The following is a 15083-nucleotide window of genomic DNA, read 5'->3' as shown; positions in this document are numbered from 1 at the left end:
CTCCCCCCCACAAACCCTTCACTTACTCTGGTTCACTACTCTCATCCCCAGTTCACTCCACCATTTCTCCTGGTTCGCTCACTTCCTCCACTCCCCAGTAAGTTTGAGAAATGCTCACTGCTTGCTGCCATCCTTTACATTTATAGATACTCGGGCTGCTTTGCCTTTTATTATGTCACCCCTCCCCTCCCCATCAGCCTCACATTGTCTCCGCCCCCCTCTTGTGAGGTTATGATGACAGGAGGTGACAGGATAAAAGGCAAAGCTGCCAGGGTGTCTATAAATGCAAAGGAGAGCAGCAAGCAGGGATCATTTCTACTGACTGGGGCTCTAGATAGCAAGAGAGCAAAGGTCCTGACTCTTTCGGAGCTAAGCTACAAGCAATAGAAGAAAGAGGAGGGGGAGTCCTGCTCCTAGCTCAAAACAAGAACACAAAGTCTTCATGGCCTACAGAAGACATCGAAGCAGGAGCAGACGTGCAAGGAGGAGGAGGAGGAGGAGAATGTCTCCAACGAGATTTAGAAGGCAGAGCAGGAGGTAAATGGTTATAAATGTTTTTTTTTTTTTGTTTTTTTTATGGAAAATTATTTTTATTTATTTCAAAAACCGTATAGGAAACATAGTGGAGACAGAATAGGAAGTAGCATGTTTAAAACTCATTGGATAGGGTTGGGGTTTCAGGGTATATCATGTGATTAAGTTGTTTGGTTGCAATAAATATTTATGTAGTTTTGTCTGTTTTTGAAGCATAGCATAGATGCAGCTAAACATCCATCGGTGCTATGCGTCAAAAACAGACAAAACTACATAAATATTTATTGCAACCAAACAACTTAATCACATGATATACCCTGAAACCCCAACCCTATCCAATGTGTTTTAAACATGCTACTTCCTATTCTGTCTCCACTATGTTTCCTATACAGTTTTAACAGATAGCTTAACTTGGTCTTTACTCCTCGTCAGGATATCTACAATGAATATGCATGAGATTGATTTGCATACAATAGAGGCAGTGCATGAAACTCTCTCTCACGTGGATATCCTGAAAACCCAGACTGGCTGGGTGTGTCCCGAGGACTGGATTGAAAGTCTCAGCACTAGCATGGCAGAGGGCCAGGAGAGAGGTTAGTGTGAAACTCCCCCCTCACACATTCACCCCTCCCTGCTCTTCAGCTTCAGGGGGAGCAACCCCTCTACCCTTCAGCCTCAGGTCCCTCTCCAGTCAATCTGTTCTGGGCCATGTCTCCCCCTTCCCTCCCCAAGAGTCAGCTCTGGTTTTCCCTTCAATTTCTCACTTATCCCAAGGCTTTCTTGAATTTTGTTACTGTTTTTGCCTACATCTCCCCTTGTATACTCTTCCATGCATCCACCACCGTTTTCCTGAAGAAACATTTCCTAATGTTTCTTCAGGAGATAAATATGGAATTGTTCTTAATCATATAATCATGTTTTTGGATCCTTTATTTAATCTTATATACATATATTCATGTTGACATACATATTACCATGTTATTTATTTATTAACTCACATGTTTATTAGCTGTTTAGTATTATACACTAATTTGTTACTTCGATTAACCTGTTCAATGTAAACCGCTAAATGAAGCGATAGTTACTGTTCCTTGTAAACCGGGGTGATATGTATATTATACAGGAACCTCCGATATATAAATCCTTTAAATAAATAAATAAATAAATAAATAAATAAATTTTAAAAAAGCCCCCCAAATGACAGCAGACCTTGTTTTAATTCCAACCGCTGAGTAACCAAATTCCACCTTGGCTCTCTTTTTTTTATCCGCACAGGAAACGGAAACGGATCCGGATACAGACGATGCAGACAGCCAAGCCAGACAATTCCTGCTGTCATGCTATCTGGGCCCGTCAAAGCCTCTCCGTCCTCAACTGAACTCCGAACGGCAACCTCTTCAAAAGGCACTGTGACCAGCTAGCGCACGAAACAAAAAAGAGCTACCACCACCCCAGAGAGAAAAAAAAAAAACAAAACCAGAGCTACAGCGCTGCATTCAACTGAAACTGGAACTAAACTAAAAGCAAAAGAAAGAGGTGGAGCATTGCAGCGCTGGATTCAACTGAAACTGGAACTGATCTGAAAGCAAAAGAAAGAGGTGGAGCATTGCAGCGCTGGATTCAACTCAAACTGGAACTGATCTGAAAGCAAAAGAAAGAGGTGGAGCATTGCAGCGCTGGATTCAACTCAAACTGGAACTGATCTGAAAGCAAAAGAAAGAGGTGGAGCATTGCAGCGCTGGATTCAACTCAAACTGGAACTGAACTAAAAGCAAAAGAAAGAGGAGGATCATTGAAGTGCTGGATTCAGCTCAAACTAGAACTGATGTGCAACGCATCGCGACTTCCAACTTATTCAACATAGCTATGTTGAATAAATTCAAATTCAAATTCAAATTTCAAATTCAAAAAAAAAAAAAAAAAACCCACCCTCCTGACCCCCCCAAGACTTACCCGACCTCCAACTTATTCAACATAGCTATGTTGAATAAATTCAAATTCAAATTCAAATTCAAATTTCAAATTAAAAAAAAAAAAACAACCCACCCTCCTGACCCCTCCAAGACTTACCAAAACTCACTGGTGCTCCACCGGGAGTCAGGAAGCCATCCCTGCACTCCTTTGCGATTTCCTCACGGCGCCGGTAGCCTGTGTCACAGGGGCTGCCGTGCCATTGGTCAGCCCCTCTCACATGCTCACGGCACCATCTTGTGCTTCTACCACGTGACAGGTAGGTCACGTGGCAGGAGGTCGCTCCGGGACCCCCGTTGGACCGAACCAGAACATTTGGCCAGCTTGGGGGGGCCTCCTGACCCCCCAAGCTGGCCAAAAGTTCAGGTTGGGTCCAATGGGGGTCCGGGAGCGGAGGCGCGGAGGAGCACGTGACACCGACGTCACGTGCTCCTCCGAGCCTCCGCTCCCGGACCCCCACTGGACCCAACCGGAACTTTTGGCCAGCTTGGGGGGGCCACCCCCCAAGCTGGCCAAAAGTTCCGGTTCACGGAGAGCACGTGACGTCGGCGTCACGTGCTCTCCATGCCTCCGCTCCGGAACCCCCGTTGGACCCAACCGGAACTTTTGGCCAGCTTGGGGGGGGCTCCTGCCCCCCCCAAGCTGGCCAAAAGTTCCGGTTGGGTCCAGCGGGGGTCCCAGAGCGGAGGCGCGGAGGAGCACGTGACGTCGGCGTGACGTCGGTGTCACGTTCTCCTCCGCGCCTCCGCTCCCGGACCCCCATTAGACCCAACTGGAACTTTTGGCCAGCTTGGGGGGTCAGGAGGCCCCCCCAAGCTGGCCAAACGTTCCGGTTCGGTCCAACGGGGGTCCCGGAGCGACCTCCTGCCACATGACCTACCTCTCACATGGTAGAAGCACAAGATGGTGCCGTGACCATGTGACAGGGGCTGACCAATGGCACAGCAGCCCCTGTGACACAGGCTATCGGCGCCGTATGGAAATCGCAAAGGAGCACAGGTATGGCTTCCTGACTCCCCGCTGAACCACCAGGGAGTTTTGGTAAGTCTTGGGGGGGGAGATTAAGGACGGTGGGGGTTTAAAGTAAGTCTTGGGGGGGGGAGATTAAAGAAGGTGGGGGTTTAAAGTAAGTCTTGGGGGGGGAGATTAAGGACGGTGAGGGTTAAAACGTATGGACAGATCCACAACTCATAGATTTCTCCATACGTCCAAATTGAACGGAATCGACCCTCACCATCAACATTTCAACGAAAACATTTTGCCTGCATATCCCTACAGATTAATGCTTAATATTATTTGTTTGATTTGACTGATTGTTAAATAAAATTTGCTATGTATATATTTTCAATGCAGCCTTCCCTTTTTATTGTATTGATCTACGTTGCTAGGTTTTTGGCCCATTTGCAAGTTTCTTTTGCCACACCCCTGCTCTCTCCTTTCATTGAATGTGTTTGCTCACCTTTCCACAATTTGGGTGTAATATTATTTGTCTACCATGTAAAATTCCCTTTTTTAAAATCTTTTTTTTCTGATCTTGAGCTGGACAGCAGCAGCAGTATAACCATGCACCCCAGCCCCCTATAGACACCAGCACCTGGAGCTGACCTGGGGTGGGGGGGGGTGTCCCAGAGTCAATACAAGCTGAGGACGGATACTGCTGCTGAGTGTCCCTGAGAGAGACAGAGCTGTGAGCTGACAAGGACAGATAGATAGAGTTTTTAAAGCTGACAGAGCAAGTGGTACCAGAGACAATCTCAGCTCTAGCCCAATGTTAAGCAGCCGCAGCCAGGAGTACAGTCTGAGCTGATCTTAATACTCTCACAGCCGACTGAGACAGATGCAGCATTCAGCTCTGCAGAACAGAAGAAATTGCCATGCTGGGTCAGACCAAGGGTCCATCAAGCCCAGCATCCTGTTTCCAACAGAGGCCAAACCAGGCCACAAGAACCTGGCAAGTACCCAAATACCAAGAAGATCCCATGCTACTGATGCAATTAATAGCAGTGGCTATTCCATAAGTAAACTTGTTTAATAGCAGTTAATGGACTTCTCCCCCAATAACTTATCCAAACCTTTTTTGAACCCAGCTACACTAACTGCACTAACCACATCCTCTGGTTTAAAAACCAGTTGGCGTTACTGTAAAATTCCTTTTCTTCGTCCCCTGCATGTTGTTCTGCAGTTTATTTAAAATCCTTTATGTTCACTGTTCTACCTTCATAACAAGCTCTGGTTTAGCGCTCTGTATCCTAGGTAAGTGAGTTGCTCCGTGATTCTTGTATTTTTTGGATGAACAGTCTTTATTTTTCTGGGTACTGAGAAACCCCATGTTTGGGGGTCACACTGTCCCCAGAAAACCCTCATGAAGGAGCAGGTGATACAGACTTGCCCCAGATCCAAGTGGAAACTCAGTTGATGGGGGTGGGTGGGAGGTTGTCAGGAGAGAGGCACAAGTGCAGGAGCAGGCAAGGCTCTGCAGGGCTTGCTGGGACCCTCGAGTGATTTAAAGTTTAACCTCTGAATGTAAGGGGGAGCAGCTCTTGCTGTGCTTCTGCTATGAATGTTTTATTCCGAGGAGGTGGAAGAAGAGATGTGACTGTGTGTGTTTGTGGCTTTGAATGGCTGTATGTGTTTAGGGGGTGTCTGGGACAGGGGGAACTGTTGAAAAGATGGGTCATAATGGTTGTTTAATTAGCCAATATGTTGCTATGGCTGCTTTTGATACTAAAGTGTGTTATTCTGCATCTACTGATTCAATAAAGATGAAATTAGAAAGAAAAACAATACCCCTGCTTGCTTTTTGTTTGGGCACTTTAAGGGAAAACTCTGCATATAGTTCCCTACTCTGTCCTAACCCCAAACCAGAAATATTTGCAAAATTACACAGGGAAAGCATGCCTTTTTGTATGCTCCTACTTTTACTGGTGTAGAGAATGGACAATAATCAAACAGCCCATTTCTGTGGATAAAAGAGCGCTTTACCCCCGGAAATGGCTTTCATTATTGTCCTAACTGTATATAATGGCGATGTGCATTGGGCCTTACACATTTTAAAGTCTGAACCTTTCTTTAACAGATCAAATTAAGAAATGAGCCATCAAGAGGACTGAGTGACCTCACCCCTTTCCCTCCCTCATTTGCAACCCCTCCTATCCCAAGCGTTCTCCTCCTCCACTTAACAACACCCTGTTCCCTTCCATGTGCTGATCCCTCGGCTTCCCTGCCCCCACTCCTCTTACCCCTCCCATACTTCCTCTTGCCCCTGTCTCCATGTGAGCCTTCCCTCACTTTCATCCCTTCTGCTCTAACCTCCCATTCCCATGAAAGATGCTCCCTATTCACTTTCTCACGTGTCCCGCTCCCAGGCCACTTCCATCCAGGATGCCCTTCCCTTTGTCCTTTATTGATAAGACAACATGATATAATCAGCAAATAGTATTAACATAATACATGTCCTGCATGTAAACCTGTCGTACATCATGGATAACCGATAAGTAAGAGTGAGAACAAAGTGTAAAAGAACGTACGGTGCATTACAACAATGAGGAGGTGGATTGCTAAAACTGAATGCAATAAAGTAGCATATGATAAAAAAGGGATGCTGTGTCAATTTTTCCATTTAGTCTACAACCCGGGTTCAAATATTTTTTCCCCCTATTTCTTCCCCTCCCCCCCCCCCCCCCTGTTAAACTGCAAACCCCGCCACTAAAGGTGGACAGAAGAATAAGATTAAGAGCTGTGTGTTACCAGAACGCAACAACAAATGATAACCCTTTCTCAACGTGCAGAGACCCCGCTTCCTCAAAGATAACGTCCCAAGGAACCACGATCAGAGGGAGTTAGTGAGCAGCGTGGTAAGGCATGCTACGTATCTCTAGCCCACGGTGTTTGACTGGCCCCTCTCTTTCCAGGTTAGGTAAGGCTGCCACACTTTTTCAAAACTATGAAAGCAGTCACATCTGATAGCTGTTAACCTCCCCATATAAAATACTGTTTCCAACCAGGACAGAAAGTGGGTCAAGGATGGCGCGTCAGCCTTGCGCCACCAGAGAGCAATTTGACATGTGGCAGCAGAGAAGACCTGTTGTATCCATCTTAACACAGGTTTAGAGCTCGTAATAAACATACTTTGGATCTGCAGGTATAGTTAATCCTGCCGCCTGGTGAATAAAGTCTCGGACATCCTCCCACAACTCTGACACCTTCGGACAATCCCACCACATGTGCAGGAAAGTCCCAATTTGTCCGCACCCTTTCCAGCAGTAGAGGCGCTGTAAATCTGAAAAGGGTAAAAGTTTCTGTCTATCCCACAATTGTTCCCATTTATAGAGGCCTTGAGTTCCCCATCTGGTAACTACACTTAAGAACATAAGAAAATGCCATACTGGGTCAGACCAAGGGTCCATCAAGCCCAGCATCCTGTTTCCAACAGTGGCCAATCCAGGCCATAAGAACCTGGCAAGTATCCAAAAACTAAGTCTAATCCATGTAACCATTGCTAATGGCAGTGGCTATTCTCCTCCAAGAACTTATCCAATCCTTTTTTAAACACAGCTATACTAACTGCACTAACCGCATTCTCTGGCAACAAATTCCAGAGTTTAATTGTGCGTTGAGTAAAAAAGAACTTTCTCCGATTAGTTTTAAATGTGCCCCATGCTAACTTCATGGAGTGCCCCCTAGTCTTTCTACTATCCGAAAGAGTAAATAACCGATTCACATCTACCTGTTCTAGACCTCTCATTATTTTAAAAACCTCTATCATATCCCCCCTCAGTCGTCTCTTCTCCAAGCTGAAAAGTCCTAACCTCTTTAGTCTTTCCTCATAGGGGAGCTGTTCCATTCCCCTTATCATTTTGGTAGCCCTTCTCTGTACCTTCTCCATCGCAATTATATCTTTTTTGAGATGCGGCAACCAGAATTGTACACAGTATTCAAGGTGCAGTCTCACCATGGAGCGATACAGAGGCATTATGACATTTTCTGTTTTATTCACCATTCCTTTTCTAATAATTCCTAACATTCTGTTTGCTTTTTTGACTGCCGCAGCACGTCGGTGTCACGTGCTCCTCCGCGCCTCCGCTCCCGGACCCCCCTTGGACCCAACCGGAACGTTTGGCCAGCTTGGGGGGGTCAGGAGGCCCCCCCAAGCTGGCCAAACGTTCCGGTTCGGTCCAACGGGGGTCCCGGAGCGACCTCCTGCCACATGACCTACCTGTCATGTGGTAGAAGCACAAGATGGTGCCGTGACCATGTGACAGGGGCTGACCAATGGCACAGCAGCCCCTGTGACACAGGCTATCGGCGCCGTGAGGAAATCGCAAAGGAGCGCAGGGATGGCTTCCTGACTCCCCGCTGAACCACCAGACAGTTTTGGTACGTCTTGGGGGGGGGAGATTAAGGAGGGTGGGGGTTTAAATTTTTATTTAGGGAACCGGGAAACGTATGGACAGATCCACAACTTATGGATTTCTCCATACTTCCATATTGAACGGAATCGACCCTCACCTTCAACGTATCAACGTTTCAACGAAAACTTTTTGCCTGCATATCCCTACAGTTTAATGCTTAATATTATTTGTTTGATTTGACTGATTGTTAAATAAAATTTGCTATGTATATATTTTCAATGCAGCCTTGCCTTCTTTTTATTGTATTGATCTACTTTGCTAGGTTTTTGGCCCATTTGCAAGTTTCTTTTGCCACACCCCTGCTCTCTCCTTTCATTGAATGTGTTTGCTCACCTTTCCACAATTTGGGTGTAATATTATTTGTCTACCATGTAAAATTCCCTTTTTTAAAATCTTTTTTTTCTGATCTTGAGCTGGACAGCAGCAGCAGTATAACCATGCACCCCAGCCCCCTATAGACACCAGCACCTGGAGCTGACCTGGGGTGGGGGGGGTGTCCCAGAGTCAATACAAGCTGAGGACGGATACTGCTGCTGAGTGTCCCTGAGAGAGACAGAGCTGTGAGCTGACAAGGACAGATAGATAGAGTTTTTAAAGCTGACAGAGCAAGTGGTACCAGAGACAATCTCAGCTCTAGCCCAATGTTAAGCAGCCGCAGCCAGGAGTACAGTCTGAGCTGATCTTAATACTCTCACAGCCGACTGAGACAGATGCAGCATTCAGCTCTGCAGAACAGAAGAAATTGCCATGCTGGGTCAGACCAAGGGTCCATCAAGCCCAGCATCCTGTTTCCAACAGAGGCCAAACCAGGCCACAAGAACCTGGCAAGTACCCAAATACCAAGAAGATCCCATGCTACTGATGCAATTAATAGCAGTGGCTATTCCATAAGTAAACTTGTTTAATAGCAGTTAATGGACTTCTCCCCCAATAACTTATCCAAACCTTTTTTGAACCCAGCTACACTAACTGCACTAACCACATCCTCTGGTTTAAAAACCAGTTGGCGTTACTGTAAAATTCCTTTTCTTCGTCCCCTGCATGTTGTTCTGCAGTTTATTTAAAATCCTTTATGTTCACTGTTCTACCTTCATAACAAGCTCTGGTTTAGCGCTCTGTATCCTAGGTAAGTGAGTTGCTCCGTGATTCTTGTATTTTTTGGATGAACAGTCTTTATTTTTCTGGGTACTGAGAAACCCCATGTTTGGGGGTCACACTGTCCCCAGAAAACCCTCATGAAGGAGCAGGTGATACAGACTTGCCCCAGATCCAAGTGGAAACTCAGTTGATGGGGGTGGGTGGGAGGTTGTCAGGAGAGAGGCACAAGTGCAGGAGCAGGCAAGGCTCTGCAGGGCTTGCTGGGACCCTCGAGTGATTTAAAGTTTAACCTCTGAATGTAAGGGGGAGCAGCTCTTGCTGTGCTTCTGCTATGAATGTTTTATTCCGAGGAGGTGGAAGAAGAGATGTGACTGTGTGTGTTTGTGGCTTTGAATGGCTGTATGTGTTTAGGGGGTGTCTGGGACAGGGGGAACTGTTGAAAAGATGGGTCATAATGGTTGTTTAATTAGCCAATATGTTGCTATGGCTGCTTTTGATACTAACGTGTGTTATTCTGCATCTACTGATTCAATAAAGATGAAATTAGAAAGAAAAACAATACCCCTGCTTGCTTTTTGTTTGGGCACTTTAAGGGAAAACTCTGCATATAGTTCCCTACTCTGTCCTAACCCCAAACCAGAAATATTTGCAAAATTACACAGGGAAAGCATGCCTTTTTGTATGCTCCTACTTTTACTGGTGTAGAGAATGGACAATAATCAAACAGCCCATTTCTGTGGATAAAAGAGCGCTTTACCCCCGGAAATGGCTTTCATTATTGTCCTAACTGTATATAATGGCGATGTGCATTGGGCCTTACACATTTTAAAGTCTGAACCTTTCTTTAACAGATCAAATTAAGAAATGAGCCATCAAGAGGACTGAGTGACCTCACCCCTTTCCCTCCCTCATTTGCAACCCCTCCTATCCCAAGCGTTCTCCTCCTCCACTTAACAACACCCTGTTCCCTTCCATGTGCTGATCCCTCGGCTTCCCTGCCCCCACTCCTCTTACCCCTCCCATACTTCCTCTTGCCCCTGTCTCCATGTGAGCCTTCCCTCACTTTCATCCCTTCTGCTCTAACCTCCCATTCCCATGAAAGATGCTCCCTATTCACTTTCTCACGTGTCCCGCTCCCAGGCCACTTCCATCCAGGATGCCCTTCCCTTTGTCCTTTATTGATAAGACAACATGATATAATCAGCAAATAGTATTAACATAATACATGTCCTGCATGTAAACCTGTCGTACATCATGGATAACCGATAAGTAAGAGTGAGAACAAAGTGTAAAAGAACGTACGGTGCATTACAACAATGAGGAGGTGGATTGCTAAAACTGAATGCAATAAAGTAGCATATGATAAAAAAGGGATGCTGTGTCAATTTTTCCATTTAGTCTACAACCCGGGTTCAAATATTTTTTCCCCCTATTTCTTCCCCTCCTCCCCCCCCCCCCTGTTAAACTGCAAACCCCGCCACTAAAGGTGGACAGAAGAATAAGATTAAGAGCTGTGTGTTACCAGAACGCAACAACAAATGATAACCCTTTCTCAACGTGCAGAGACCCCGCTTCCTCAAAGATAACATCCCAAGGAACCACGATCAGAGGGAGTTAGTGAGCAGCGTGGTAAGGCATGCTACGTATCTCTAGCCCACGGTGTTTGACTGGCCCCTCTCTTTCCAGGTTAGGTAAGGCTGCCACACTTTTTCAAAACTATGAAAGCAGTCACATCTGATAGCTGTTAACCTCCCCATATAAAATACTGTTTCCAACCAGGACAGAAAGTGGGTCAAGGATGGCGCGTCAGCCTTGCGCCACCAGAGAGCAATTTGACATGTGGCAGCAGAGAAGACCTGTTGTATCCATCTTAACACAGGTTTAGAGCTCGTAATAAACATACTTTGGATCTGCAGGTATAGTTAATCCTGCCGCCTGGTGAATAAAGTCTCGGACATCCTCCCACAACTCTGACACCTTCGGACAATCCCACCACATGTGCAGGAAAGTCCCAATTTGTCCGCACCCTTTCCAGCAGTAGAGGCGCTGTAAATCTGAAAAGGGTAAAAGTTTCTGTCTATCCCACAATTGTTCCCATTTATAGAGGCCTTGAGTTCCCCATCTGGTAACTACACTTAAGAACATAAGAACATAAGAAAATGCCATACTGGGTCAGACCAAGGGTCCATCAAGCCCAGCATCCTGTTTCCAACAGTGGCCAATCCAGGCCATAAGAACCTGGCAAGTACCCAAAAACTAAGTCTATTCCATGTAACCATTGCTAATGGCAGTGGCTATTCTCTAAGTGAACTTAATAGCAGGTAATGGACTTCTCCTCCAAGAACTTATCCAATCCTTTTTTAAACACAGCTATACTAACTGCACTAACCACATTCTCTGGCAACAAATTCCAGAGTTTAATTGTGCGTTGAGTAAAAAAGAACTTTCTCCGATTAGTTTTAAATGTGCCCCATGCTAAGTTCATGGAATGCCCCCTAGTCTTTCTACTATTCGAAAGAGTAAATAACCGATTCACATCTACCCGTTCTAGACCTCTCATTATTTTAAAAACCTCTATCATATCCCCCCTCAGTCGTCTCTTCTCCAAGCTGAAAAGTCCTAACCTCTTTAGTCTTTCCTCATAGGGGAGTTGTACCATTCCCCTTATCATTTTGGTAGCCCTTCTCTGTACGTTCTCTATTGCAATTATATCTTTTTTTGAGATGCGGCGACCAGAATTGTACACAGTATTCAAGGTGCGGTCTCACCATGGAGCGATACAGAGGCATTATGACATTTTCCGTTTTATTCACCATTCCTTTTCTAATAATTCCTAACATTCTGTTTGCTTTTTTGACTGCCGCAGCACACTGCACCGACAATTTCAATGTGTTATCCACTATGACACCTAGATCTCTTTCTTGGGTTGTAGCACCTAATATGGAACCCAACATTGTGTAATTATAGCATGGGTTATTTTTCCCTATATGCATCACCTTGCACTTATCCACATTAAATTTCATCTGCCATTTGGATGCCCAATTTTACAGTCTCACAAGTTCTTCCTGCAATTTATCACAATCTGCTTGTGATTTAACTACTCTGAACAATTTTGTGTCATCTGCAAATTTGATTATCTCACTCGTCATATTTCTTTCCAGATCATTTATAAATATATTGAACAGTAAGAGTCCCAATACAAATCCCTGAGGCACTCCACTATCCACTCCCTTCCACTGAGAAAATTGCCCATTTAATCCTACTCTCTGTTTCCTGTCTTTTAGCCAGTTTGCAATCCATGAAAGGACATCGCCACCTATCCCATGACTTTTTACTTTTCCTAGAAGCCTCTCTTGAGGAACTTTGTCAAACGCCTTCTGAAAATCCAAGTATACTTTATCTACCGGTTCACCTTTATCCACATGTTTATTAACTCCTTCAAAAAAGTGAAGCAGGTTTGTGAGGCAAGACTTGCCCTGGGTAAAGCCATGTTGACTTTGTTCCATTAAACCATGTCTTTCTATATGTTCTGTGATTTTGATGTTTAGAACACTTTCCACTATTTTTCCTGGCACTGAATTCCGGCTAACCTGTCTGTAGTTTCCCGGATCTCCCCTGGAGCCCTTTTTAAATATTGAGGTTACATTTGCTATCTTCCAGTCTTCAGGTACAATGGATGATTTTAATGATAAGTTACAAATTTTTACTAATAGGTCTGAAATTTCATTTTTTAGTTCCTTCAGAACTCTGGGGTGCATACCATCCGGTCCAGGTGATTTACTACTCTTCAGTTTGTCAATCAGGCCTACCACATCTTCTAGGTTCACCGTGATTTGATTCAGTCCATCTGAATCATTACCCATGAAAACCTTCTCCATTATGGGTACCTCCCCAACATCCTCTTCAGTAAACACCGAAACAAAGAAATCATTTAATCTTTCCACGATGGCCTTATCTTCTCTAAGTGCCCCTTTAACCCCTCAATCATCTAACGGTCCAACTGACTCCCTCACAGGCTTTCTGCTTCGGATAAGTTTTTACTGTGAGTTTTTGCCTCTACAGCGAACTTCTTTTCAAATTCTTTTCAAATTATCTTGGTTCAGTACCCGGTGGAAATGATTTGTCATACAGAAAGGATGTTAAATGATATACCCCTTTATCTCCTACCAGTCTAGTTTTCCACTTTTCCCATATTTGAAATAACAGCTGCATAAAGGGAGAGAGGTCCTTGAACTCGCTACGTCCCTTCTGCCATGCCCTAATGTGAAGGGGAAGCTGATGACTTGCAGGAGAGTCTATCCTGGCCCATGGTTTAAGTTTGAGTGGATCCCCTGATTGGCACTTAAGGAACGCGCTCAGCTGGGAGCAATGTTCCCTCTAATTTCTGACATGCTATGTGCGCAAAAATTTTGTTGTGTGCAACTTTTCCGAAACTTAACTTAATGTTGTGCATCCAAGCTTACAACTCAGCCTAGTGGAGTTAAAAAAGAAGTGAAGACCAAGTGAAATGTTAACATGTTTATATACTTCTTATATACTTCTTAACTAAAGAGGATACTAAGGTATAGCAAGTAGAAAGCGTTAGGGATGTGAATCGTTTTTCAACGATTTAGATTATCGTCCCGATAAGGTTTAAACCGTCATTAATCGGTAAAGAGTGCGATACAATAGAAATTTCCCTGATTTATCGTGCACTAACGGGTATCAGGGATAGGGCACTGCATGCAGGAAGATCACAACACTCCCGGTATCAGGGATAAGGCATTGCAAGTTAGAAGATCACAGCTCTCGAGATCCTGCACAGGGCAGTGCAGAGAGGAAGATCACATCACTCCCGGTATCAGGGATAGGGCACTGTGTGCAGGAAGATCACAATACTCCCGGTATCAGGGATAGGGCACTGTGTGCAGGAAGATCACAACACCCCCGGTATCAGGGATAGGGCACTGAGTGCAGGAAGATCACAACATCCCCGGTATCAGGGATAGGGCACTGCATGCAGGAAGATCAAAACACTCCCGGTATCAGGGATAGGGCACTGCATGCAGGAGGATCACAACACTCCCGGTATCAGGGATAGGGCATTGCAAGGAAGAAGATCACAGCTCTCGAGATCCTGCACAGGGCACTGCATGCAGGAAGATCACAACACTCCCAGTATCAGGGATAGGGCACTGCATGCAGGAAGATCACAACACCCCCAGTATCAGGGATAGGGCACTGCATGCAGGAAGATCACAACACCCCCGGTATAAGGGATAGGGCACTGTGTGCAGGAAGATCACAACACTCCCAGTATCAGGGATACGGCACTGCGTGCAGGAAGATCACAACACCCCCGGTATCAGGGATAGGGCACTGCATGCAGGAAGATCACAACACCCCCGGTATCAGGGTTAGGGCACTGCATGCAGGAAGATCACAATACTCCCGGTATCAGGGTAGGGCACTGTGTGCAGGAAGATCACAACACTCCCAGTATCAGGGATATGGCACTGAGTGCAGGAAGATCACAACACCCCCCGTATCAGGGATAGGGCACTGCATGCAGGAAGATCACAACACTCCCGGTATCAGGGATAGGGTACTGTGTGCAGGAAGATCACAACACCCCCAGTAACAGGGATAGGGCACTGCGTGCAGGAAGATCACAACACCCCCAGTAACCAGGATAGGGCACTGCGTGCAGGAAGATCACAACACTCTCGGTATCAGGGATAGGGCACTGCCTGCAGGAAGATCACAACACACCCGGTATCAGGGATAGGGCACTGCCTGCAGGAAGATCACAACACTCCCGGTATCAGGGATATGGCACTGCATGCAGGAAGATCACAACACTCCCGGTATCAGGGATAGGGCACAAGTTCTAGTCACATTGACTGATCACATTACTTTTTTTGTCAAGCTACCAACCGTTTCCATTTCCCATCCCCCATATATTGCCAGTGGGAACCTTGGTAACATCAATAAATAAGAGGGCAGCCAATAGGAATACATATTCATTCCTAAACTGACCTTAACTGCCCTGAAAAGTGTCAAATTGTATCATTTTCTGTTAGTGCGCAC

At 45.4% G+C, this 15083-nt stretch overlaps 1 long non-coding RNA gene across 1 annotated transcript; it reads left to right on the top strand.

Annotated features, from left to right (window-relative positions):
• The first annotated feature begins 882 nt into the window (after positions 1–882).
• Positions 883–2125, top strand: LOC115092253. Its single transcript, XR_003856960.1, has 2 exons — positions 883–1127; positions 1810–2125. It is a non-coding gene; the product is annotated as an uncharacterized LOC115092253 (long non-coding RNA).
• The last annotated feature ends 12958 nt before the right edge of the window (positions 2126–15083 follow it).

This window comes from Rhinatrema bivittatum, chromosome 5 (genome assembly GCF_901001135.1).
Source record: "Rhinatrema bivittatum chromosome 5, aRhiBiv1.1, whole genome shotgun sequence".
Lineage (NCBI taxonomy): Eukaryota > Metazoa > Chordata > Amphibia > Gymnophiona > Rhinatrematidae > Rhinatrema > Rhinatrema bivittatum.
This window is presented reverse-complemented; position numbering and strand designations above follow the sequence as displayed.